We start from the raw sequence: 27,500 nt of genomic DNA, 5'->3' as shown, positions 1-27,500 counted from the left end.
ATGCCAATAAAACAATGTTACTAAAAAAAAAAGTCAATATATTTTTTTAAACCATGTCAAAACTTTTTTCGAAAATATGACAATAAAGTTTTTTTTTTTTTTTTGAAACCCCCCCCCAAAAAAAAAAATATCACTAAAACAATGTTTTTGTTTTTTTAAAGCAAGTATTTCCCCCGGTGAATCCCGTCTACCAGTGACTAAACCGTCGTCAGCTACCCGTCCCACCTGACGAGAGTATATAAGCACCAGCCTTCTCGCCTGTGCTCCAGAGTCTTCACGACCACGGTGCTCTTCACATGAACTCCAAGACTGAGCGACTGATTATCCCATCTTTTGTATATAGTTCTACTGTCTTCAGATTATGTCCTGGAATGTGTATTGATAAAGCCACTGGAGGGCGAAACGTCTACAATAAAGATATCCAGATGTTGCACATGTGTCTCAATTTTCATTTCCCCCGGAGTTCCCAGTGACTTCAACATCTCTAAGAAAACATCTCGTCCTGGCGAAAAGTTTCCAGAATAAAGGTACCCAAATGATGGAAAAATGTCTCTTATTTATCCACATAAATATGTTTCTCTACTGAGCTTAGAACGTGTGGATAACAGGTTGAGAAGGCTGATAGCATGTTCACCACTGTCACCAGCTGCTGTAGTTACTTTGTGAGTGCCGGCACAAGTGTGCTCCTCAGCCCTACTGTTTTAGATCTCTCTCTCTCTCTCTCTCTCTCTCAGGAATAATATATATATATATATATATATATATATATATATATATATATATATATATATATATATATATATATACATATATATATATATATATACATATATATACATATATATATATATATATATATATATATATATATATATATATATATATATATATATATATATATATATATATATATATATTTATTTTATTGCTGTGTGTTCTACTTGTTATCGAAGGCTGTTATATTTCGTTTCAAAAAAGTGGTTTCTGCTGGTTCTTGTTGCCAGATATCCATCCACACAGTAATATATCGGACTTATTTTCTCCAGGATCTTTACAGATTTTGTGACACAGAATTCTCTGTTACAGCTCAGGGTCCCTGACGACGAACTAGGACGCACCTGATGCTTGGTTTCGTCCCCCCGCTGGTTCACCGAGAGCTCAAGAAGAGGTCACACGACCGCTGGTTCACTGAGAGCTTGAGAAGAGGTCACACGACCGCTGGTTCACTGAGAGCTTGAGAAGAGGTTACACGACCGCTGGTTCACTGAGAGCTTGAGAAGAGGTCACAAACCCGCTTCCTTGCACGGAGGTTGCAAACATCTGTGTTACAAACATCTGCTGGTAGAGTTACCAACATATGTTGGGTAAAAAGGACTCATGGGCAACTAATGTGACATGTTACTGTGGCAACGTTTCGCTCTCCAGGAGCTTTGTTAAGCCGATATAAACAATACATGGACACAGAGGGTATTATAGGCATTAGAGTGAGATGCAAGGTATAATATAATGTGATACACGTAACACTTACAGTGTGATACAATGTAGCACTTACAGTGTGATACAGTGTAGCATTTACAGTGTAGCACTTACAATGTGATACAGTGTAGCACTTATAGTGTAGCACTTACAATGTGATACAGTGTAGCACTTACAGTGTAATACAGTGTAGCACTTACATTGTAACACAGTGTGATACAGAGTTGCACTTACAGTGTGATACAGTGTAGCACTTACAGTGTAATACAGTGTAGCACTTACAGTGTAATACAGTGTAGCACTTACATTGTAACACAGTGTGATACAGAGTTGCACTTACAGTGTGATACAGTGTAGCACTTACAGTGTAATACAGTGTAGCACTTACAGTGTAATACAGTGTAGCACTTACATTGTAACACAGTGTGATACAGAGTTGCACTTACAGTGTGATACAGTGTAGCACTTACAGTGTAGCACTTACACTGTAACACTTACAGTGTGATACAGTGCAGCACTTACAGTGTGATACAGAGTAGCACTTACAGTGTGATACAGTGTAGCACTTACAGTGTGATACAGTGTAGCACTTACAGTGTAGCACTTATACTGTAACACTTACAGTGTGATACAGTGTAGCACTTACAGTGTGATACAGTGTAGCACTTACAGTGTAGCAATTACATTGTAACACAGGGTGATATAGGGTAGCTTACACTGTAACACTTACAGTGTGATACAGTGTAGCACTTACAGTGTAGCAATTACATTGTAACACAGGGTGATATAGGGTAGCTTACACTGTAACACTTACAGTGTGATACAGTGCATCACTTATAGTGTAGCAATTACACTGTAACACTTACAGTGTGGTACAGTGCAGCACTTATAGTGTAGCATTTACATAGTAACACAGTGTAATACAGTGTAGCACTTACATTGTAACATAGTATAATACAGTGTATCACTTACATTGTAACATAGTGTGATACAGTGTATCACTTACATTGTAACATAGTATAATACAGTGTATCACTTACATTGTAACATAGTGTGATACAGTGTATCACTTACATTGTAACATAGTGTAATACAGTGTATCACTTACATTGTAACATAGAGTGATACAGTGTATCACTTACAGTGCCTAAAGAAGTACTGTATATTTCGTCTTTTAAGGGATGACTTTGATCCAAGGAACTGGCGCTAAAATTTATTTCCTCTTCCTTGGAAGAAACCTGATAACCTCTCAGTTCTCAGTGCATGACACCTACAGGTTTAGCGCTTCCTCACGAATTTATATGATAATATAATAATAATAATAATAATAATAATAATAATGAAAATAATAATAATAATTAAAATAATGATAAAAGCTGCTACTACTACTACTAATAATAATAATTATAATAATAATAATTACAATAATAATTATAATAATAATTATAATAATAATTATAATAATAATTATAATAATAATTAAAATAATGATAAAAGCTGCTGCTACTACTACTACTAATAATAATTATAATAATAATTATAATAATTTCTTGGATCGCTTAAAAGCGTTTTGTTAATTTACGAACCGAATTTTTTCTTTAATTATTTAAAGAGGATAAATTCGATGCTTGTTTGCTTCGATTATTATTATTATTATTGTTGTTGTTGTTGTTGTTGTTGTTGTTGTTGTTGTTGTTGTTGTTGTTGTTGTTGTTGTTGTTGTTGTTGTTGTTGTTGTTGTTGTTGTTGTTGTTGTTATCGAAAGCATTTCTAGCATTACACCCGTATGGGCATCAGAACAGATATCGCTACATAAGAAAGACACACACACACACACACACACACACACATACGCGCGCGCGGCGTGTGTGTGTGTGTGTGTGTGTGTGTGTGTGTGTGTGTGTGTGTGTGTGTGTGTGTGTGTGTGTGTGTGTGTGTGAGTGTGTGTGTGTGTGTGTGTGTGTGTGTGTGTGTGTACTCACCTATTTGTGGTTGCAGGGGTCGAGTCACAGCTCCTGGCCCCGCCTCTTCGCTGATTGCTACTAGGTCCTCTCTCTCCCTGCCCCATGAACTCTATCATACCTCGCCTTAAAACTATGTATGGTTCCTGCCTCCACCACATCACTTTCTAGGCTATTCCATGGCCTGACTACTCTATGACTGAAGAAATACTTCCTAACATCCCTTTGATTCATCTGAGTCTTTAACTTCCAATTGTGACCTCTTGTGTCTGTGTCCCATCTCTGGAACATCCCGTCTTTGTCCACCTCGTCTATTCCGCGCAGTTTTTTATATGTCGTTATCATGTCTCCCCTGACCCTCCTGGCCTCCAGTGTCGTCAGGCCGGTTTCCCTCAACCTTTCTTCATAGGATAATCCCCGTAGCTCTGGGACTAATCTTGTTGCAAAGCTTTGCACTTTCTCTAATTTCTTGACGTGCTTGACTAGGTGTGGATTCCAAACTGGTGCTGCATACTCCAGTATGGGCCTGACGTAGATGGTATACAGAGTCTTAAACGAATCCTTACTGAGGTATCGGAACGCTATCCGTAGGTTTGCCAGGCGCCCGTATGCTGCAGCAGTTATCTGATTGATGCGCGCCTCAGGAGATATGCTCGGTGTTATACTCACCCCAAGATCTTTTTCCTTGAGTGAGGTTTGCAGTCTTTGGCCATCTAAACTATATTGTGTCTGCGGTCTTCTTTGCCCTTCCCCAATCTTCATGACTTTGCATTTGGCAGGGTTAAATTCAAGGAGCCAGTTGCTGGACCAGGCTTGTAGCCTGTCCAGGTCTCTTTGTAGTCCTGCCTGATCCTCATCCGATTTGATTCTTCTCATTAACTTCACATCATCTGCAAACAAGGACACTTCTGAGTCTATCCCTTCCGTTATGTCGTTCACATATACCAAGAACAGCACAGGTCCTAGGACTGACCCCTGTGGAACCCCGCTTGTCACAGGCGCCCACTCTGACACCTCGTCGCGTACCACGACTCGTTGTTGCCTCCCTGTCAGATATTCTCTGATCCATTGCAGTGCCTTTCCTGTTATGTGTGCCTGATCCTCTAGCTTTTGCAGTAACCTCTTGTGAGGAACTGTGTCGAAGGCCTTCTTGCAGTCCAAAAATACGCAGTCGATCCACCCCTCTCTCTCTTGTCTTACTTCTGTCACCTTGTCATAAAACTCTAGTAGGTTTGTGACACAGGATTTTCCTTCCCTGAAACCGTGCTGGTTGTCAATTATACACTTGTTTCTTTCCAGGTGCCCCACCACTCTCCTCCTGATGATCTTCTCCATGACCTTGCATACTATACACGTTAGTGATACAGGTCTGTAGTTTAGTGCCTCATGTCTGTCTCCCTTTTTAAAAACTGGGACTACATTTGCCATTTTCCATACCTCAGGGAGTTGCCCAGTTTCAAATGATGTGTTGAAGATCTTTGTTAATGGCTCACACAATATCTCTGCTCCCTCTCTAAGGACCCATGGAGAGATGTTGTCTGGTCCCACCGCCTTTGAGGTGTCAAGTTCACATAGCAGCTTCTTCACCTCCTCCTTGGTTATATGTACCTCATCCAGCACTTGCTGGTGTGCCCCCCTGTTCTGATTTCTTGGAGTCCTACTGGTTTCCACTGTAAATACCTCTTTAAATCTTGTGTTGAGCTCCTGACATACCTCTCGGTCGTTTCTTGTGAATTCCCCATCACCCTTCCTCAGTCTGATTACCTGGTCCTTGACTGTTGTTTTCCTCCTGATGTGGCTGTACAACAGCTTCGGGTCAGTCTTTACTTTTGATGCTATGTCATTTTCATATTGTCTCTGAGCCTCCCTTCTTATCTGTGCATATTCGTTTCTGGCTCTTCGGCTGATTTCTTTATTTTCCTGAGTTCTCTGTCTTCTGTACCTTTTCCATTCTCTAGTACACCTAGTTTTTGCCTCCCTACACCTTTGGGTGAACCAAGTACTTGTTCTGTTCTTCCCATTATTTCTGTTTCCCTTGGGAACAAACCTCTCCTCTGCCTCCTTGCATTTTGTTGCTACATAGTCCATCATTTCTTGTACTGGTTTTCCTGTCAGTTCCCTCTCCCACTGAATGTCTTGAAGGAAGTTCCTCATGCCTGAGTAGTTCCCCCTTTTGTAGTTTGGTTTTTCCCAGCCTATTCCTGCTACTCTCTCCACTTGGAGCTCAACTATGTAGTCGAAGCACAGAACCACATGATCACTAGCTCCCAGGGGCCTTTCATACATGATACCCTCGATGTCCGAACTACTCATGGTGAATACAAGGTCCAACCTTGCTGGTTCATCCTCTCCTCTCTCTCTGGTAGTGTCTCTAACATGTTGATGCATGAGGTTCTCCAGTACCACATCCATCATCTTGGCTCTCCATGTTTCGGGACCCCCATGGGGCTCCAGGTTTTCCCAGTCAATCTCCTTGTGATTGAAATCACCCATAACTAGTAACTTTGCTCCCCCCATGTGTGCTCTCCTGGCCACCTCGGCTAGTGTGTCGATCATTGCTCTGTTGCTCTCATCGTATTCTTCTCTTGGCCTCCTGCAGTTCTGTGGTGGGTTGTACATTACTGCAATTATATCCTTATGTCCCTCAGACTGGATTGTTCCTACTAAGTAGTCCCTTTCGCCCATGCCATCCATTCCTTCCATTTTCTCAAAACCCCACTGGTTTTTAATGAGCAGTGCAACTCCTCCTCCCCCTGTCCTCCCTCTGTCTTTCCTGAGGATTTGATATCCGGATGGAAAGATTGAATCTGTTATTATTCTGGTGAGTTTTGTTTCTGTGAGTGCTATTATGTCTGGGGATGTCTCTTTGATTCTTTCGTGCCACTCCTCATACTTGTTTGTTATTCCATCTGCATTTGTATACCACACCTTCAACTTCTTTTCTAAGACTGTGGTCTGGGAAGTATATTGGGGTTGGGGAAGTGGGAGACCTGGTAAGGAACTATGGGTTTGTAATGTAGTGGGTGGGGGCATTGGATGTGGCATGGGTGTTTTGATTTAGAGTGTTTGGTTGCACTAGGGTTGACCTGGTTGGGAGGCTTCTATAGGAAGTGGTGAGGGAGGCTGTATTTGATCTTCTTCCTGGGTCTGGGATCTCCTGTCTGTCTTCTCCATCCCCTCTCTTTCCTCCTTTCGCCTTTGTACCATCTCTCTCAGTTTCTTCCTTTCTTCTTGTGTTCTGTCGCGGTCGAGATACACCTTCCTGTATGCCGTCATGTCCCTTAATCGTGCTTTCTCCTGCAGGATCCTGGTCCGAGTCGCTTCTGCCTTGAAGGTCACTCTCACTGGCCGGGTTCTTTTTTTTACAAACCCCCCTATTCTCCGAAAATTTTCCAGCTGGGTCATATCGTCTTCTCCTATTGCTTTCATGATGCTTTCAATTGCTTTTTTTTCCCCTTGTTTTCTTGCTTCATATGTTTCCCCTTCGACTTCCTGGAGCCCATACACAAAGACTGACCTCACCCTTTCATTCTCCCACTGCATATCCCTGTGTATCCCCTCATTTAATTTGGTTTCCTCCACTGCAGCTTTCCTTTCATCAGTTTCACTGGCTAATGTACTTGGGCTCAGTGGCCTGTCATTTTCCCTTCTCGGCTTTCCTTGGGCTCTGTTGTTGTCTGTTAGGGCCTCCACATAAAGCTTAGCTCTTTCATTTGCTACAGTCTCCTCTGATAGAGCATCTCCATGCAGTTGTGCCCCTTCTTTCCCTACAGTCCCCTTATTTGTGGCTGAGATAGCAGTCTCTGTTGTCAATCCCAAAATGTTCTTTAGTTCTTTAGGCTGTTGTGTGTGTGTGTGTGTGAGTAGCTGTCTTGTGTGTGTGTGTGTAGCTGTCTTGTGTGTGTTTGTGTGTGTGTGTGTGTGTGTGTGTGTGTGTGTGTGTGTGTGTGTGTTTGTAGCTGTCTTGCGTGTGTGTGTGTGTGTGTGTGTGTGTGTGTGTCAAGTATTAAAAACCATTTGTCTCCATTCACTCCTATCAAACACGCTCACGCATGCCTGCTGGAAGTCCAAGCCCCTCGCACACAAAACCTCCTTTACCCCCTCTCTCCAACCTTTCCTAGGCCGACCCCTACCCCGCCTTCCATCCACTACAGACTGATACACTCTTGAAGTCATTCTGTTTCTCTCCATTCTCTCTACATGTCCGAACCACCTCAACAACCCTTCCTCAGCCCTCTGGACAACAGTTTTGGTAATCCCGCACCTCCTCCTAACTTCCAAACTACGAATTCTCTGCATTATATTCACACCACACATTGCCCTCAGACATGACATCTCCACTGCCTCCAGCCTTCTCCTCGCTGCAACATTCATCACCCATGCCTCACACCCATATAAGAGCGTTGGTAAAATTATACTCTCATACATTCCCCTCTTTGCCTCCAAGGACAAAGTTCTTTGTCTCCACAGACTCCTAAGTGCACCACTCACTCTTTTCCCCTCATCAATTCTATGATTCACCTCATCTTTCATAGACCCATCCGCTGACACGTCCACTCCCAAATATCTGAATACATTCACCTCCTCCATACTCCCTCCAATCTGATATTCAATCTTTCATCACCTAATCTTTCTGTTATCCTCATAACCTTACTCTTTCCTGTATTCACCTTTAATTTTCTTCTTTTGCACACCCTACCAAATTCATCCACCAATCTCTGCAACTTCTCTTCAGAATCTCCCAAGAGCACAGTGTCATCAGCAAAGAGCAGCTGTGACAACTCCCACTTTGTGTGTGATTCTTTATCTTTTAACTCCACGCCTCTTGCCAAGACCCTCGCATTTACTTCTCTTACAACCCCATCTATAAATATATTAAACAACCACGGTGACATCACACATCCTTGTCTAAGGCCTACTTTTACTGGGAAAAAAATTCCCTCTTTCCTACATACTCTAACTTGAGCCTCACTATCCTCGTAAAAACTCTTCACTGCTTTCAGTAACCTACCTCCTACACCATACACCTGCAACATCTGCCACATTGCCCTCCTATCCACCCTGTCATACGCCTTTTCCAAATCCATAAATGCCACAAAGACCTCTTTAGCCTTATCTAAATACTGTTCACTTATATGTTTCACTGTAAACACCTGGTCCACACACCCCCTACCTTTCCTAAAGCCTCCTTGTTCATCTGCTATCCTATTCTCCGTCTTACTCTTAATTCTTTCAATAATAACTCTACCATACACTTTACCAGGTATACTCAGCAGACTTATCCCCCTATAATTTTTGCACTCTCTTTTATCCCCTTTGCCTTTATACAAAGGAACTATGCATGCTCTCTGCCAATCCCTAGGTACCTTACCCTCTTCCATACATTTATTAAATAATTGCACCAACCACTCCAAAACTATATCCCCACCTGCTTTTAACATTTCTATCTTTATCCCATCAATCCCGGCTGCCTTACCCCCTTTCATTTTACCTACTGCCTCACGAACTTCCCCCACACTCACAACTGGCTCTTCCTCACTCCTACAAGATGTTATTCCTCCTTGTCTTATACACGAAATCACAGCTTCCCTATCTTCATCAACATTTAACAATTCCTCAAAATATTCCCTCCATCTTCCCAATACCTCTAACTCTCCATTTAATATATAAATATATAAATATATATATATATATATATATATATATATATATATATATATATATATATATATATATATATATATTTATATATATATATATATATAAATATATATATATATATATATATATATATATATATATATATATATATATATATATATATATATATATATATATATATTCACAGGAGAATGAAATGGTCCGACTTGGTCCATTAACTAGTCACACAAAAGCGCGAAGGTAAGGGAGCCAGTATATATATGAGAGGTGGGGGGCGAGGATAGAAGTAGTAGAGAGGAAGTAGTTGTAGTATAATGGTGGTAGTAGTAGTAGTAGTAGTAGTAGTAGTAGTAGTAGTAGTAGTAGTAGTAGTAGTAGTTTTAGTAGTAGTGTAGTAGTAGCAGTAGTAGTAGTAGTCAAAGAAAAGGACCACTGCAGGAGACCTACTGGCCCACGAGGGGAGAACGAAAACCCATGGGGCAGAAAAAAATAAACAAGGCAGGACCCATCTGGGCAAACGAAAGGAAAAGAAAGAAAATATAGAAAAGGAGAACAGGTAAAGGGAAGACAGAGATCAGGCAATACAATAAGAAAGGAAAGAGAGATGACGTCAGGACTAAGATTCATACAGGGAAAGTTGTGTATAAGGAATGTTTGAATATTTGGTCTTGAGCTGCCCTCTCCATAGGATGGATATGGAGTGCACAGTAAACTAGCTACTACCCTCCACAGGATGGATATGGAGTTCACAGTAAACTAGCTACTACCATCCACAGGATGGATATGGAGTGGACAGTAAACTAGCTACTACCATCCACAGGATGGATATGGAGTGGACAGTAAACTAGCTACTATCCTCCACAGGATGGATATGGAGTGGACAGTAAACTAGCTACTACCTTCCACAGGATGGATATGGAGTGCACAGTAAACTAGCTACTACCCTCCACAGGATGGATATGGAGTGGACAGTAAACTAGCCACTACCATCCACAGGATGGATATGGAGTGCACAGTAAACTAGCTACTACCATCCACAGGATGGATATGGAGTGGACAGTAAACTAGCTACTATCCTCCACAGGATGGATATGGAGTGGACAGTAAACTAGCTACTACCTTCCACAGGATGGATATGGAGTGCACAGTAAACTAGCTACTACCCTCCACAGGATGGATATGGAGTGGACAGTAAACTAGCCACTACCATCCACAGGATGGATATGGAGTGCACAGTAAACTAGCCACTACCCTCCACAGGATGGATATGGAGTGCACAGTAAACTAGCCACTACCATCCACAGGATGGATATGGAGTGGACAGTAAACTAGCTACTACCCTCCACAGGATGGATATGGAGTTCACAGTAAACTAGCTACTATCCTCCACAGGATGGATATGGAGTGCACAGTAAACTAGCCACTACCCTTCACAGGATGGATATGGAGTGCACAGTAAACTAGCCACTACCCTCCACAGGATGGATATGGAGTGCACAGTAAAGTAGCCACTACCCTCCACAGGATGGATATGGAGTGCACAGTAAACTAGCCACTACCATCCACAGGATGGATATGGAGTGGACAGTAAACTAGCTACTACCCTCCACAGGATGGATATGGAGTGCACAGTAAACTAGCTACTACCCTCCACAGGATGGATATGGAGTGCACAGTAAACTAGCCACTACCATCCACAGGATGGATATGGAGTGGACAGTAAACTAGCTACTACCCTCCACAGGATGGATATGGAGTGCACAGTAAACTAGCCACTACCCTCCACAGGATGGATATGGAGTGCACAGTAAACTAGCCACTACCATCCACAGGATGGACATGGAGTGCACAGTAAATTAGCTACTACCCTCCACAGGATGGATATGGAGTGCACAGTAAACTAGCTACTACCCTCCACAGGATGGATATGGAGTGCACAGTAAACTAGCTACTATCCTCCACAGGATGGATATGGAGTTCACAGTAAACTAGCCACTACCCTCCACAGGATGGATATGGAGTGCACAGTAAACTAGCTACTACCCTCCACAGGATGGATATGGAGTGCACAGTAAACTAGCTACTACCCTCCACAGGATGGATATGGAGTGCACAGTAAACTAGCTACTACCCTCCACAGGATGGATATGGAGTGCACAGTAAACTAGCTACTACCCTCCACAGGATGGATATGGAGTGCACAGTAAACTAGCTACTATCCTCCACAGAATGGATATGGAGTGCACAGTAAACTAGCCACTACCCTTCACAGGATGGATATGGAGTGCACAGTAAACTAGCTACTACCCTCCACAGGATGGATATGGAGTGCACAGTAAACTAGCTACTATCCTCCACAGGATGGATATGGAGTTCACAGTAAACTAGCCACTACCCTCCACAGGATGGATATGGAGTGCACAGTAAAGTAGCCACTACCCTCCACAGGATGGATATGGAGTTCACAGTAAACTAACCACTACCCTCCACAGGATGGATATGGAGTGCACAGTAAACTAGCTACTATCCTCCACAGGATGGATATGGAGTGCACAGTAAACTAGCCACTACCCTTCACAGGATGGATATGGAGTGCACAGTAAACTAGCCACTATCCTCCACAGGATGGATATGGAGTGCACAGTAAAGTAGCCACTACCCTCCACAGGATGGATATGGAGTTCACAGTAAACTAGCCACTACCCTCCACAGGATGGATATGGAGTGCACAGTAAACTAACCACTACCCTCCACAGGATGGATATGGAGTTCACAGTAAACTAGCTACTATCCTCCACAGGATGGATATGGAGTTCACAGTAAACTAGCCACTACCCTCCACAGGATGGATATGGAGTGCACAGTAAACTAACCACTACCCTCCACAGGATGGATATGGAGTGCACAGTAAACTAACCACTACCCTCCACAGGATGGATATGGAGTTCACAGTAAACTAGCTACTATCCTCCACAGGATGGATATGGAGTTCACAGTAAACTAGCCACTACCCTCCACAGGATGGATATGGAGTGCACAATAAACTAGCCACTTCAATGACAATATCTGATCAACAAGACGGCGTCTGTGAAGGTCTAGAAATAGGGTAGACAGTTCTAACAGAGGACCAGTCACTAGGATGACTGTGATCTCTAACATGATGGAAAAGAACATTGGTGGTGTCGACAAGTCTAACACTTCTTTGGTGCTCTACATGACTGTCAGGAGAGAGGCTAGGTTCTCCAAAGTGCTGGAGAGGACAAGAGGAGCAGGAAATGGAGTAGACTCCAGAAGCCTCAAGTAACAGAAGGAGATATATGAAATAGATTAATGGGTCTCTATCGTACCCAAGTCAGTCCAAAACGTCTAAGTTTTAATCTAAGTTTTAACCTAAGTTTTAATCTACTATGTGTGGTTTATCTGTATACATTAAAACCTATTTATTTACAAAGATACTTAGGAATATAGCACATCTAAGCAATTATTACTATTATTATTATTGATGTTATTAACATTACTATTATTACTTAACTCCGTAGGGGTCACACAACAGCCAGGGAATGGAAGGTAATCGGGTTTGACCCGAAGAAGGGAAGAGTAATACCAGTTCCTTGGATCAAGATCCCCCCTTCACCAACATCTACGCTCTCTCCCTGCTCCATAAGATTCATCGTACCTCTGTATGTGTGTATGTGTGTTTGTGTGTGTGTACTTACCTAATTGTGGTTGCAGGGGTCGAGACTCAGCTTCTGGCCCCGCCTCTTCACTGATCGCTACTTGGTCCTCTCTCTCTGTGCTTCCTGAGCTTTGTCATACCTCGTCTTAAAGCTATGTATGGTTCCTGCCTCCACTACATCTCTTGCTAGGCTATTCCACTTTCTGATAACTCTGTGACTGAAGAAGTACTTCCTAACATCCCTGTGACTCGTCTGAGTCTTCAACTTCTAATTGTGACTCTTTGTTTCTGTGTTCCCTCTCTGGAACATCCTGTCTCTGTCCACCTTGTCTATTTCACGCATTATTTTGTATGTTGTTATCATGTCTCCCCTGACCCTCCTGTGTGTGTGTGTGTGTGTGTGTGTGTGTGTGTGTGTGTGCATGTGAGGTCTGGCAGGATATACGCAGTCTATATAGTGTAATAACATTGATATCTACACTTAAATACGAAATGGGAGCAGAAAAAAAGGTTTATCTTTTAAACCTGGGTATTACGCTGCGCTGTGATGTCAAGTGTATAGCATCCGGGGGCGGAAAAAATCATAGGCAAAAAAAACACACTCGCCACGGCGTGTGTGTGTGTGTGTCCAAACACGTGATTTATCAGAGGCATCAAAGGCGGCTGCTTCATTCAGCGAATCATCTGTAAACAACAGAAGTAAACCGGCGGGGATACCCTACACAAAAAAAAGGGCGAGAGGGCCACGCCCCCTTGATGAATATCGCGACAATATTAACCAGTGAGCAGAGTAGGAAGAAGAGAGGAGCCAATGAACAGGCTGGGCTGGTGGGGGAGGCGAGGCCAGGCCAATTGATTGGCAGTGTTGCTCACACCTCGTGTAAACACAAGGGTGTTTCCAAACGACCAAACACGCGTCTCCCAGAGGTGAAAAGAGCCGAGTGCAAGCACCGCGGGTGTCGTGACCCCCCTTCTCACAAACCTGTCGGTTTAAATCAAGGTTTAAAACCCACTCCAGCGAGTGATGTAGACTGAAGCACGCCAGTCACTCCTCTGGTTCACACACACACACACACACACACACACACACACACACACACACACACACACACACACACACACACACACACACACACACACACACACACACACACAGAAGACCCGGTATGAATGTTGAGTCGTGATGTACCTCCTGTAACCTGCCATTACAATCATACAATTATTTCCCTCCCTCTTCCTACCTCCACATCTCCCTCACTCACCTCAGCTCCTCCAGGGGCAGCAAACTACTATTTTGCTACTCCCTCTCCTCATTCGACAAGATAGATTATAAACCTCCAGTGCTACAAAGCTTTACATACTGCTAAAGCTTACGAAAGGAATTGTTTGTCATCCCAACGACACTAAAATTAACTTAAGTTAGGTAAAAGGACTAATGTGTCATTTTACAGTGGCAACGTTTCGCTCTCCAGGAGCTTTAGCAAGCCGTTGTCAAGCAAGTAGATTGTTCTACCACACTGTACTACTACTACTACTACAACTAATATTACCACTACTATTACTACTACCACTAGTACTACACCTCAGTCTAAGCCTATATATACCTTCAGTGTCCATGTGTTCTTTATACCAGCTTAACAAAGCTCCTGGAGAGCGAAACGTTGCCACAATAAAATGTCACATTAGTAGCACTCGTGTCCTTTTACCTTAAATATTGTAGGTAATTCTACCAATATTAATACAAAGTTAACTTATAACAAAAAAAAGGCACAATACCGTGACTGGAACAATATTCAAATAACCCGCACATAAAAGAGAGAAGCAGTGTGACTTTGTCAGTGGTCCAAGTCGGACCGAAACGTCGTCGTAAGCTTCTCTCTTTTATGTGCGGGTTATTTGTGTATTAACTTATAACACTTAACTTGACTCCTCCATCATTACTAATTCCATGTCTCAATAAAGTCACTTGACTCACGTAATGACTCTAGCAACATCCTCACTGAAGAGCCACGACTGCAAACAACAAAACAGTTGGGGTTAGAACCCATGGTGAGTAAGATATAGTTGAAGATTAAGACACAGGTACAACAGTTGGGGATCTTTATTGGTTAAACGTTTCGCCTACACAGCAGTCTTCTTCAGTCAAATACAAAGGGAAAGGTAATTAAATAAATTTGATGTAATCAGTCCATCAACCTCGGAGAAAAAGTATTTGAGGTGGCCAGTCCCTCAGCCTGGAGAAGAGCGCAGGTCCATGGTCTGGAACGATACCGTTCCAGACCATGGATAATCGATTCCATCACACGCTGAATTTCTCGTTCACGTTAAAATAAATGAATTAGACATATTAAGTGCCCGTCAAGGAAAATGTTGAATAAAACATGGGAATAACCTTGATAATCATTAGAAATAATAGTAGGAGAGGAGCAAATAATGAATCTGAAAGTCCTGGAAGTGCAGTTAGAAGCTTGAGTAGATCTATAACTCACTATCATAACATGAACGTAGATAAGTATATTTAAGTAGCATCTTGGATAGTGAATAGACTGACTGATGTTGTAGTAGCCAGGCTTAGGCTTCGTTACAAGTACTTCTGACAGTCTGACAGACTGACTGATGTTGTAGTAGCCAGGCTTAGGCTTCGTTACAAGTACTTCTGGCAGTCTGACAGACTGACTGATGTTGTAGTAGCCAGGTCGAGTCTTGGTTACAAGCACTTCTGGCAGTCTGACAGACTGACTGGTGTTGTAGTAGCCAGGCTTAGGCTTCGTTACAAGTACTTCTGGTAGTCTGGCAGACAAACTAGCTTTATGTTCTTGTATTGTATTAATAAAGCTACTGATTGGCGACATGTCTACAAACGAAAATACTCAGAAGTTGTACATGTGTCTAATTCTTTATCTTGTCGGTACTGTATACCATTTAAGTACAACCTGTGTTTATGTGTGTGTGTGTGTGTGACAATGTGTATGTACCTGTGCCAACGTGCGTGTGTGTGCGTATGCGTGTGCATATGTTCGTGTGTACATGTGCGTGTCTATATGTTCGTGCGTATATGTGCGTGTATGCATGTGCATGCGTGTATGCATACGTGTGTGTGTGTGTACACGCAACTTGGGAGGGCAAACATCTGTAGATAAAATAGTTGTTGCCATCTCAGCACTAGACTGAGGTACATGACTGGTGAACACAGGGGCCACCTCTTAATTACCATGTAAACAGTCGTAGTAGTAGTAGTAGTAGTAGTAGTAGTAGTAGTAGTAGTAGTAGTAGTAGTAGTAGTAGTAGTAGTAGTAGTAGTAGTAGCAACAGTAGTAGTAGTAGCAGCAGTAGTAGTAGTAGTAGTAGTAATAGTAGCAGCACCAGCAGTGGTAGCAGCAGTAGTAGTAGTAGTAGTAGTACTAGGTTAGGCTAGGTAAGGTTCGTTTCTGACGCGGGTCTTAGATGATGACCCGCCGCTGGAGGTTTTGGTCATCTGACCGAGGCCTTCCGCTGGCTTACCGGTCCACCCCTTTACAAATTATGGTCATAGCTATAACCAACATCTAATAGTCTTGTATTTACACCTGGAAGGCCGCAGCAGCTCAACACTCACCACCATCTTCCTTTGTCCTCATGGCTGTTGTTTTTTGAGGAAGAGGAGGGAAGGGAGGGAGAGAAGGGAGGGAGAGAAGGGAGGGAGAGAAGGGAGGGAGAGAAGGGATGGAGAGAAGGGAGGGAGAGAAGGGAGGGAGAGAAGGGATGGAGAGAAGGGAGGGAGAGAAGGGAGGGAGAGAAGGGAGGGAGAGAAGGGAGGGAGAGAAGGGAGGGAGAGAAGGGAGGGAGAGAAGGGAGGGAGGGAGGGATGGGTGATTGTTGTGGTTACAGTCGTGGTAGCAATGGCGATAACAATGGTCACGATTGTGGTTGCATAAATACTCGTAATTTTGGTAATTGTGGTAGTTGATGGTGGCGCCCATCGCTTTTTTATTTGTAAAAATATGACATATATATCATATAAAACATATATTACGAGAAAAATATATATTATACGATAGGCGACAATTAGATTACATTAATTTAAAAAAAAAATCATAGCAGGATTTTTAGAAAAAAAATGGGATAAAAAAAAAAACGTAGCCATAACTAAACTTCAGAGAACGACGTTTCGCTCACATAGTTGGCTTTATAAAGACAGGGTTTAGTAAAGCTCTAGACAGGGCGAAACATGACGTAATGAGCCTCTATAAAGAGAGAAATATGATTGAGTAACATCTCTACACAGAGCGAAACGTGTAGTGAATCAGCTCTTTACAGAGCGAAACCCGGATTGATATAGCTCCACTCAAAGCGAAACATGACTTGGTAAAGTAATGTTTCGCTCTACTAAGCTTTATCCTGTGATGTTTCACTCTACTAAGACTTGGTAAAGCTCTACTAAGAGTGAAACATCACATGATGAATCTCTACAGAGAGTAAAACATCGCATAATAAAGCTCTACAGAGCGAAATGTGGCCTGACAAAGCTGTGCGAAGAGCGATACTTGTGATCTGATAAACCTCTACAAAGGAGCGAAACGTGCAGGCACGGTGACGGGATATTTTCTTTGATTTTTGAGCTGACTTGATAAGGGAATCCGATCCCAAGATTAGAGGATTTCTGAGCCTATTGCTTTCTAAGTGGGTTGGGAATGATCCAGGGTGGTGGGGGGGGGAGGATCAGTGGATCAACACTGGATCATCATGTCTGTGTCTTCCTTCTTCCAGTCCTTTTCTTCTTAGGTAAGACAGCTATGGCGCGAGTAATGGTGTGTGTGTTTCGTTATTTTTTTCTTCTAGCAAGGGTTGGGGGGGGGGAGAGAGGGGAGGGTCGTCCGAGTTTGGTGGATTCTCCAGCTTTTACGGGTAACATGATAAGGTAGCAAACTATTACTATTGCTAGTACTACTACTACTACTACTACTACTACTGCTACTACTACTACTACTACTACTACTACTACTACTACTACTACTACTGCTACTACTACTGCTCACCACCGCCACTCACCACCACCACCACCGCCACCACCACCACCGCCACCACCACCACCACCACCACCACCACCGCCACCATCACCGCCACCACCACCACCACCACCACCACCACCACCGCCACCACCACCACCACCACCGGTCCACCACCACCACCACCACCACCGCACACCTTACCACCACCACCACCACCACCACCACCGCCACCACCACCGCCACCACCACCGCCAACACCACCACCACCATCACCACCACCACCGCCACCAACCATCAACCACCACCACCGCACCACCACCACCACCACCGCCACCACCACCGCCACCACCACCGCCACCACCACCACCGCCTGCATTACCACCACCACCACCGCCACCACCACCGCTGCCAATTACCACCACCACCACCACCACCACCACCACCACCACCGCCACCACACCACCGCCACCACCACCGCCACACACCACCACCACCACTCACCACCACCGCCACCACCACCGCTGCCATTACCACCACCACCACCGCCACCACCACCGCCACTACCACCGCTGCAATTACCACTACCACCACTCCTACTCACTACATCACCACTTACCACTGGCATTACACTTCACTACTCCCACCACCACCGCCACTACCACTGCTACTTACCACCACCACCACTCTGCCACTTACCACCGCCACATTATTCACTCACTCACTACCACTACTCCACTGTCTACCACCACTGCCACTACTATTACTGACATGCCACTCACCACTCATGCATACGCTGACACAACAACTTGCTTGCAAACAATAGCAACAAAATAATAATAATAATAATAATAATAATAATAATAATAATAATAATAATAATAATAAAAATAATAATAATAATAATAATAATAATAATAATAATAATAATAATAATAATAATAATAATAATAACAATAATAATAATAACATCTCTAGTAACAACACTAAGAATACTAAATTAATAAAAGGATTTAACTCTTAGTTCCTGGCCTCTAAAAATCATCAAAACTCGTATGATTATAATCAACCCCCTTCAAAAATATTCTTTTGTATTTCCGTGGGTGGGTGGGCGGAGGCGACAAAACAGGTGGTGGGTTGTGGGCGGTGGGTGGTGGGCGGGGCGGCGCTTGGAGAAGAACAATACTGGCCTCAATCGAACACGTGTTCACGTTGCATTATCTGATAGTAATTTAAAGTCGGTGAAGCTCTCTTCACTGCGAGGCAGGTTATCGCAGCTGATCCAAGGAAGGTCACGCCACCCACCTACCCTATATATATATGTATGTATATATATATATATATATATATATATATATATATATATATATATATATATATATATATATGCAGGCCGGACTTGAGTCCTGGAGATGGGAAGTACAGTGCCTGCACTCTGGAGGAGGGGTGTTAATGTTGCAGTTTAAAAACTGTAGTGTAAAGCACCCTTCTGGCAAGACAGTGATGGAGTGAATGATGGTGAAAGTTTTTCTTTTTCGGGCCACCCTGCCTTGGTGGAAATCGGCCGGTGTGATAATAAAAAAAATATATATACATATATATATATATATATATATATATATATATATATATATATATATATATATATATATACATTAGAAGATGGATAGCAGATGAACAGGGAGGCTTTAGGAAAAGTAGGGGGTGTGTAGACTAAGTATTTACAGTAAAACTTGTAGGTGAACAATATTTAGATAAGGATAAAGAGGCTTTTGTGGTATTTATGGATTTGGAAAAGGCGTATGACAGGGTGGATAGGAAAGGCAATGTGGCAGATGTTGCAAATGTATGGAATAGGAGGTAGGTTACTGAAAGCAGGGAAGAGTTTTTACGAGGATAGTGAGTCTCAGGTTACAGTATGTAGGAGAGAGGGAGATTATTTCCCAGTAAAACTAGGCCGTTGACGGGGATGTATGATGTCACCATGGTTGTTAAAAGATAAAGAATTTAACATAAAGTGGGAGTTGTCACAGTTGCTCTTTGCTGATGACACTGTGCTTTTGGGAGATTCTGAAGAGAAGTTGCAGAGGTTGGTGGAAAAGTTTGGTAGGGTATGTAAAAGAAGAAAATTAAAAGTGAAAATTTGAAAAAGGTGATGAGTATAACAAAAAAATAGGTAACAAAAGATTGGATATCAGATTGGAGGGAGAGAGTATGGAGGAGGTGAATGTATTCAGATATTTAAGAGTGGACGAGTCAGCGGATGGGTCTAAGAAAGATGAGGTGAATCATAGAATTGATGAGGAGAAAAAGGTGAGTGGTGTACTTAGGAGTCTGTGGAGACAAAGAACTTTGTCCATGGAAGAAAAGAGGGAAATGTATGACAGTATAGTTATACCAACGCTTTTATATGGGTGTGAAGCATGGGTGATGAATGTTGCAACAAGGAGAAGGCTGGAGGCAGTGGAGATGTCATGTCTGAGGGCAATGTGTGGTGTGAATATAATGCAGAGAATTCGTAGTTTTGAAATTAGGAGGAGGTGCAGGATTACCAAAACTATTATGCAGAGAGTTGACGAGGGGTTGTTGAGGTGGTTCGGACATGCAGAGAGGATGGAACGAAATATAATGACTTCGAGAGCGTATAAATCTGTAGTGGAGGGAAGGCGGGGTAGGGGTCGGCCTAGGAGAGGTTGGAGGGGGGGGCGAAAGGAGGTTTTGTGTGCGAGGGGCTTGGACTTCCAGCAAGCAAGCGTGAGCGTGTTAGATAGGAGCGAATGAAGACAAATAGTTTTTAGGAATTGACGTGCTGTTGGAGTGTGAGAAAGTAACAGCTATGAAAGGATTCAGGGAAACCGGCAAGCCGGACTTGAGTCCTAGAGATGGGAAGTACAGTGCCTGCACTCTGAAGGAGGGGTGTTAATGTTGCAGTTTTATAATTGTCGTGTAAGCATGCCTCTGGCAAAACAGTGATGGAGTGAATGATGGTGAAAATTTTTCTTTTTTAGTCCACCCTGCCTTGGTGGGAGACGGCCGATGTGTTAATAAAAAGTATATATATACATGTCACGCCAGCCACGCACCATATATATATATATATATATATATATATATATATATATATATATATATATATATGTGCAAGGAATTCGCGAGAGCAGGCGAAATATACACAAACACTGATCTCTGGCTGAAGGAGACTCGAACCTACGAACCTTGGAACAAGGTACGCAGTGCTATACCAAACTCACCACACTGGACCAATACCTTGGGGTCCAGCTTGCGCTATACTTTGATCCAAGGCAGCCAGCTTTCAGGGAGAAGGCTTACAGCTTTTCATCTCATCCCCTGCATGCATCAACCTTACTAGAGATTTTAACAATGCAAGGAATTCGCGAGAGCAGGCGAAATATACACTGCTCTCGCGAATTCCTTGCATTGTTAATATCTCTAGTAAGGCTGATGCATGCTCATCTTGCAAAATAGGACAAGTGAAAATTTGTGTATGCAGTAATTTCGCCAAAATCATTCTGAACCTAACGAAAAAAATATATTTGATTGTGTTTGTTTAGTATTAAATTATTGTAAACGTATTTAAAATATATTTAGTTGGGTTAGGCTAAATTAAATTGCTCTTGTTATAATAAGGTTAGGTAAGTTTTCTAAGATTCTTTTGATGCAAAATTAAAAATTTTTACATTAACATTAATGAAAAAAATATATCTTTAAACGTATAAGAGAAAATTTTAGAAAAGACTTTATTTTAAATGAGTTCTTGCTAATTGACCAGTTTTACATATTCGGCACGACATATATATATATATATATATATATATATATATATATATATATATATATATATATATATATATATATATATATATATATATATATATATATATAGAGAGAGAGAGAGAGAGAATATGAGAGGCATTCAGTCACAGATCCAATTCCTAAGATCTAGACCCCCTTACCAGCGTCAAGGAACCTCCCTTGAGGGGGTGGGGTGTTAGTCCCTGGAGGTCTGGCTGGGTGTTCGTTATAAGGATCTAGTAGTGCACTGGAGTCTATGATGTTCATATTAATTAACCTTATTGCTCCAGCAGTATACTCTCCTCTTGGACCTTCTTTCCAATTTGGGATTTTATTTTCCACCCTTCGGATGTTCTTTTGTTTGCCTTTCACTGGCGGCTTTTTTTTTTTCTAAACTGAAAGCGGAAGAGATTACCATCTTTGTGGAATCCATTTATAGCCTAAACGACAGATGTTGCCAGAAACTGGTTCTTCTCGTGTGTGGGAGATGTCAATAGTTGTGACTAGACAACGACAGGTCGTCTCAGAACTATATTGGCGTAGTTTGCTAATTAGGTGTGATTTGTTCCAAATCATGTTTACAGCCGATCTCTTCCTGTCTAAAGCCTTGTGTTAGTTTAGTTTGTTAGTGAGTTGTTAATTGTTAAAAATCATGTTTACATCCTGTTTCTTCCTGTCTGTGGTCTGGTCTTTTCCAATGGGTCACTGAATTTGGTAGCTAACTGAAGGCGGTAGAGAGCAATAGAATATACCGACACGATGGGTACAGAGATAAACGCAGTATAAAGCCATTACTTACCTACAACGTTTCGCCAACACAGTGGCCTTCACCAAGTGCAGCTAATGTGACATTTTTTGTGGCAACGTTTCGCTCTCTCCAGCTGCATCTGTGTCCTTTTATCTTTCTGTCCAGGAACCCGAACATGCGACTGTTTGAATTTGTAAAAGGGCCTACCTATATAGGCCTACTGTAGTTCCTCCACTCTTATGTTGTCGTGTTCTTGTGGGTAGGGACGAAGCTGCTTGTGGTGGGGAGACCGCATATTTGGTTGCACTCCTGGTAGGTGCGACCTACCAGAAGTGCAATCGTGGGAATGTTTGGTAAATAAATGGATATCCTCAGTCCGGTACAAAGATACATTGTGTCTAATTCTTTAAGTTTTCGGTTTAATAAGACATTCGCATCATGGGTAGTTCTTGTGTTAGTGTCAGCCATGTTATTGCTGGGTAGAAGGAGGCGGGGTGCTAGGTACTGCTTCTAGCAATGTTGTGCTCCCTGGCGTGAGGGAGTTCAACACTCACCTGCTGGGTGATAGTCCAAATTTGCTTTCAACAGTTATGACACACACACACACTCATATATATATATATATATATATATATATATATATATATATATATATATATATATATATATATATATATATATATATATATATATACTGATCTCTGGCTGAAGGAGACTCGAACCTACGAACCTTGGAACAAGGTACGCAGTGCTATACCATTCTCACCACACTGGACCAATACCTTGGCGCCTAGCACAATGCTACACGTTTGATCCAAGGCAGCCAGCTTTCAGGGAGAAGGCTTACAGCTTTTCATCTCATCCCCTGCATGCATCAACCTTACTAGAGATTTTAACAATGCAAGGAATTCGCGAGAGCATGCGAAATATACACAAACACTGATCTGTTTTTGTATTATCTATTAACCTTTTTTTTCCAAACGCCTATTATCCATTCACCCTTCCCTACTTACCCACCCCATAAAACCCACCCATGATTGTATTTACAAACAATTTGCAAATGTGTTTTCTTTGCTGCAAAATTTTGATATATGATAAAGAACTGTAGCGTTGTTTTCTGGTTTTTATGCAGAGTTTTTTTCTCTCTCTTTCAAACAACTCAATGTTATCTCTCACAAGAAAGTGAAGATAACGAGAAGATCTCACTATCTCTGAAGATAGTGAGTTCCTCTGACACTCAGACAAGAAGGTCTGGCCTCACGCACTCCAGAAATACGGAGCATAAATCTCACAACACCACTAAACTTACAATTCGTTATAAGATAAAACAATAACAGCCCCGGCTCCTTTTTTTTGTACAGCGAAAAAAAAAAACCGGTTTGACCTGATCCAACGTTGATATATTTGTGCGTTTCCGGCAGGCTTTGGTACTTCCGGTGGAAGATAAGAGAGAGAACACGCCTCGGCACAGGTGCAACATCTGGCTGGTCTGGATATCCAGGTGTATTTGGGTATCTTCACTGCTGGATAACCTAGTGATGCCTCTCCAATCTCCACTTGTTCTTGTTGTGGTGCTCTATTAACAGCTTTACTTAAACCCAAATAAATAATATCGTAATTTTTTTTGTCACGTATCACACTCATCAGCCTGTCGGGACTGTGTGATAGCATGCGAGCCCCCGGCAGCCACAGCCTGGTTGAACAGGTAAGCACCAGACAAGTCTGGCCTTGGCTGCAGGACTAGAAAATCTTCAAGGTATGTCAGAGGTAAGATGGTGTGTTGTCTAACGAGGTGTAAGATGCGCGACACTTCGGACATGTGTTGGGGAACGTTTCGACCTTATGGGAAGGAATGGGTCGGTAAAGCTCTCCAGAGAGCGATACATCGCCTGAGTGAAACCTCCCAAGCCTTTCATACGTCTAAATTCCAAGAGTTTCTCTCTGGTGTAGTACATCGGGAAGCGTTTAACCCGTAGGAGTCATGCAATGACCACGTAGTGGCAGGTAATCCAGTACGATTCGAGAAATAATAATATTAAGTTAATATAAATTATATATATATATATATATATATATATATATATATATATATATATATATATATATATATATATATATACAATAGAATCGCAGAGAGGCGATCTTAACAGTGCAAGTGCACTTGCATCGTTAAGCACAATGAAAGTGCATTGTCAAGCAGGTGTTCATTGATTGCCTTACTACAAGTGTGTGTGTGTGTAAGACAAAAAGAGAGAGAGAGAGAGAGAGAGAGAGAGAGAGAGAGAGAGAGAGAGAGAGAGAGAGAGAGAGAGAGAGAGAGAGAGAGAGAGAGAGAGAGAGAGAGAGAGAAGGTGGACGAGATAACAGAGCTGATAGCTGGTCCCAGCATCACTGGGATTGTTTTGATGATATCGTAACTCATCTGATTCCGGTCCACCAGGCCTGGTGTTCAACGGCTTGTTTGACGTGGTGTAAACTGCCTGTCGGGGTGAAAACTATTTAACAAACTGCCGGAGACACAACAGGATCTCTCTATACGGCAGAGGACCCTTGCACCCAGCAGGATCCCCGGACACAATAGGACTCCAGCACACAACAGGGTCCATCCTATGGTGCTTCTCAATCATTGCCTCCTAGAAGGATCATCAGTGAGGGAAGAAGTGCAAGGTCCTAAATAGAATCCTGTTGAAGGATGATCTCGGTGGAACGTTATATCCTTCATTGTGGGCTGCCCTTATGCCGGTACTGATCTCTTGTTCCAGGGAATTGTAGGTATCCTACCCATCATTGGGCAACAAGCCTGATTCTGTCACACACACACACACACACACACACACACACACACACAAGAGAAAGTGCAAAGGTTTGCAACAAGACTAGTCCCAGAGCTAAGAGGTATGTCCTATGAGGAGAGGTTAAGGGAAATCAACCTGACGACACTGGAGGACAGGAGAGTTAGGGGGGACATGATAACGACATACAAAATACTGAGAGGAATTGACAAGGTGGACAAAGTCAGGATGTTCCAGAGATTGGACACAGTAACAAGGGGACACAGTTGGAAGCTGAAGACACAGATGAATCACAGGGATGTTAGGAAGTATTTCTTCAGCCACAGAGTAGTCAGTAAGTGGAATAGTTTGGGAAGCGATGTAGTGGAGGCAGGATCCATACATAGCTTTAAGCAGAGGTATGATAAAGCTCACGGCTCAGGGAGAGTGACCTAGTAGCGATCAGTGAAGAGGCGGGGCCAGGAGCTCGGACTCGACCCCCGCAACTTCAACTAGGTGAGTACAACTAGGTGAGTACACACACACACACATATGTATATATATATATATATATATATATATATATATATATATATATATATATATATATATATATATATATATATATACCGGGAACAATGGGCTAGTAACCCCTTTTCCTGTAATAATTACTAAAAACAGTAAGAAGAAAATTGTCAAAGTGGGAAGTCTGAATGTGCGTGGATGTTGTGCAGTTGATAAGAAAGAGATGATTGTGGATGTTATGAATGAGAAGAAGCTGGATGTCCTGGCTTTAAGTGAAACAAAGCTGAAGGGGGTGGGAGAGTTTCAATGGAGAGGAATAAATGGGATTAGGTCAGGGGTTTCAAATAGAGTTAGAGCTAAAGAAGGAGTAGCAATAATGTTGAAGGATAAGTTATGGCAGGAAAAGAGGGGTTATAAATGTATTAATTCAAGAATTATGTGGAGTAAAATAAAGGTTGGATGTGAAAAGTGGGTTATAGTAAGCGTATATGCACCTAGAGAAGAGAGAAGTGTAGAGGAGAGAGAGAGATTTTGGGAAATGTTGAGTGAATGCGTGGGGAGTTTTGAATCAAGTGTGAGAGTAATGGTGGTTGGGGATTTCAATGCTAAAGTGGGTAAAAATGTTATGGAGGGAGTAGTAGGTAAATTTGGGGTGCCAGGGGTAAATGAAAATGGGGAGCCTTTAATTGAGCTATGTGTAGAAAGAGGTTTGGTAATAAGTAATACATATTTTATGAAGAAGAGGATAAATAAATATACAAGGTATGATGTAGCACGTAATGAAAGTAGTTTATTAGATTATGTATTGGTGGATAAAAGGTTGATGGGTAGGCTCCAGGATGTACACGTTTATAGAGGGGCAACTGATATATCGGATCATTATTTAGTTGTAGCTACAGTTAGAGTAAGAGATAGATGGGAAAAGAGGAAAATGGCAACAACAAGGGAGGAGGAAGTTTGGGTGAGATATAAGCAACAATTGGCAAAAAGGTGGGCTGGTGCAAGTATGAGTAGTGGGTTGGATAAGTTTTAAAAATGCAGTATTAGAATGTGCGGCAGAAGTTTGTGGTTATAGGAGGGTGGGTGCAGGAGGAAAGAGGAGTGATTAGTGGAATGATGAAGTAAAGGGTGTGATAAAAGAGAAAAAGGTAGCTTATGAGAGGTTTTTACAAAGCAGAAGTGTCATAAGAACAGTAGAATATATGGAGAGTAAACGAAAGGTAAAGAGAGTGGCGAGAGAGTGCAAAAGGAGAACAGATGATAGAGTGGGAGAGGCACTGTCAAGAAATTTTAATGAAAATAAGAAAAAAATTTGGAGTGAGTTAAACAAGTTAAGAAAGCCTGAAGAACGAATGGATTTGTCAGTTAAAAACAGAGTAGGGGAGTTAGTGGATGGGGAGATGTAGATTTTGGGTAGATGGCGAGAATATTTTGAGGAATTTTTAAATGTCGACGAAGAAAGGGAAGCGGTAATTTCATGCACTGGCCAGGGAGGTATACCATCTTTTAGGAGTGAAGAAGAGCAGGATGTGAGTGTGGGGGAGGTGCGTGAGGCATTACGTAGAATGAAAGGGGGTAAAGCAGCTGGAACTGACGGGATTATGACAGAAATATTAAAAGCAGGGGGGGATATAGTGTTGGAGTGGTTGGTACTTTTGTTTAATAAATGTATGAAAGAAGGGAAGGTACCTAGGGATTGGCGGAGAGCATGTATAGTCCCTTCATATAAAGGGAAGGGGGACAAAAGAGATTGTAAAAATTATAGAGGAATAAGTTTACTGAGTATACCAGGAAAAGCGTACGGTAGGGTTATAATTGAAAGAATTAGAGGTAAGACAGAATGTAGGATTGCGGATGAACAAGGAGGTTTCAGAGTGGGTAGGA

The sequence above is a fragment of the Cherax quadricarinatus genome, chromosome 42 (genome assembly GCF_038502225.1).
Source record: "Cherax quadricarinatus isolate ZL_2023a chromosome 42, ASM3850222v1, whole genome shotgun sequence".
NCBI lineage: Eukaryota > Metazoa > Arthropoda > Malacostraca > Decapoda > Parastacidae > Cherax > Cherax quadricarinatus.
The sequence above is the reverse complement of the archived record's forward strand: the minus strand, read 5'-3'. Positions refer to the sequence as shown.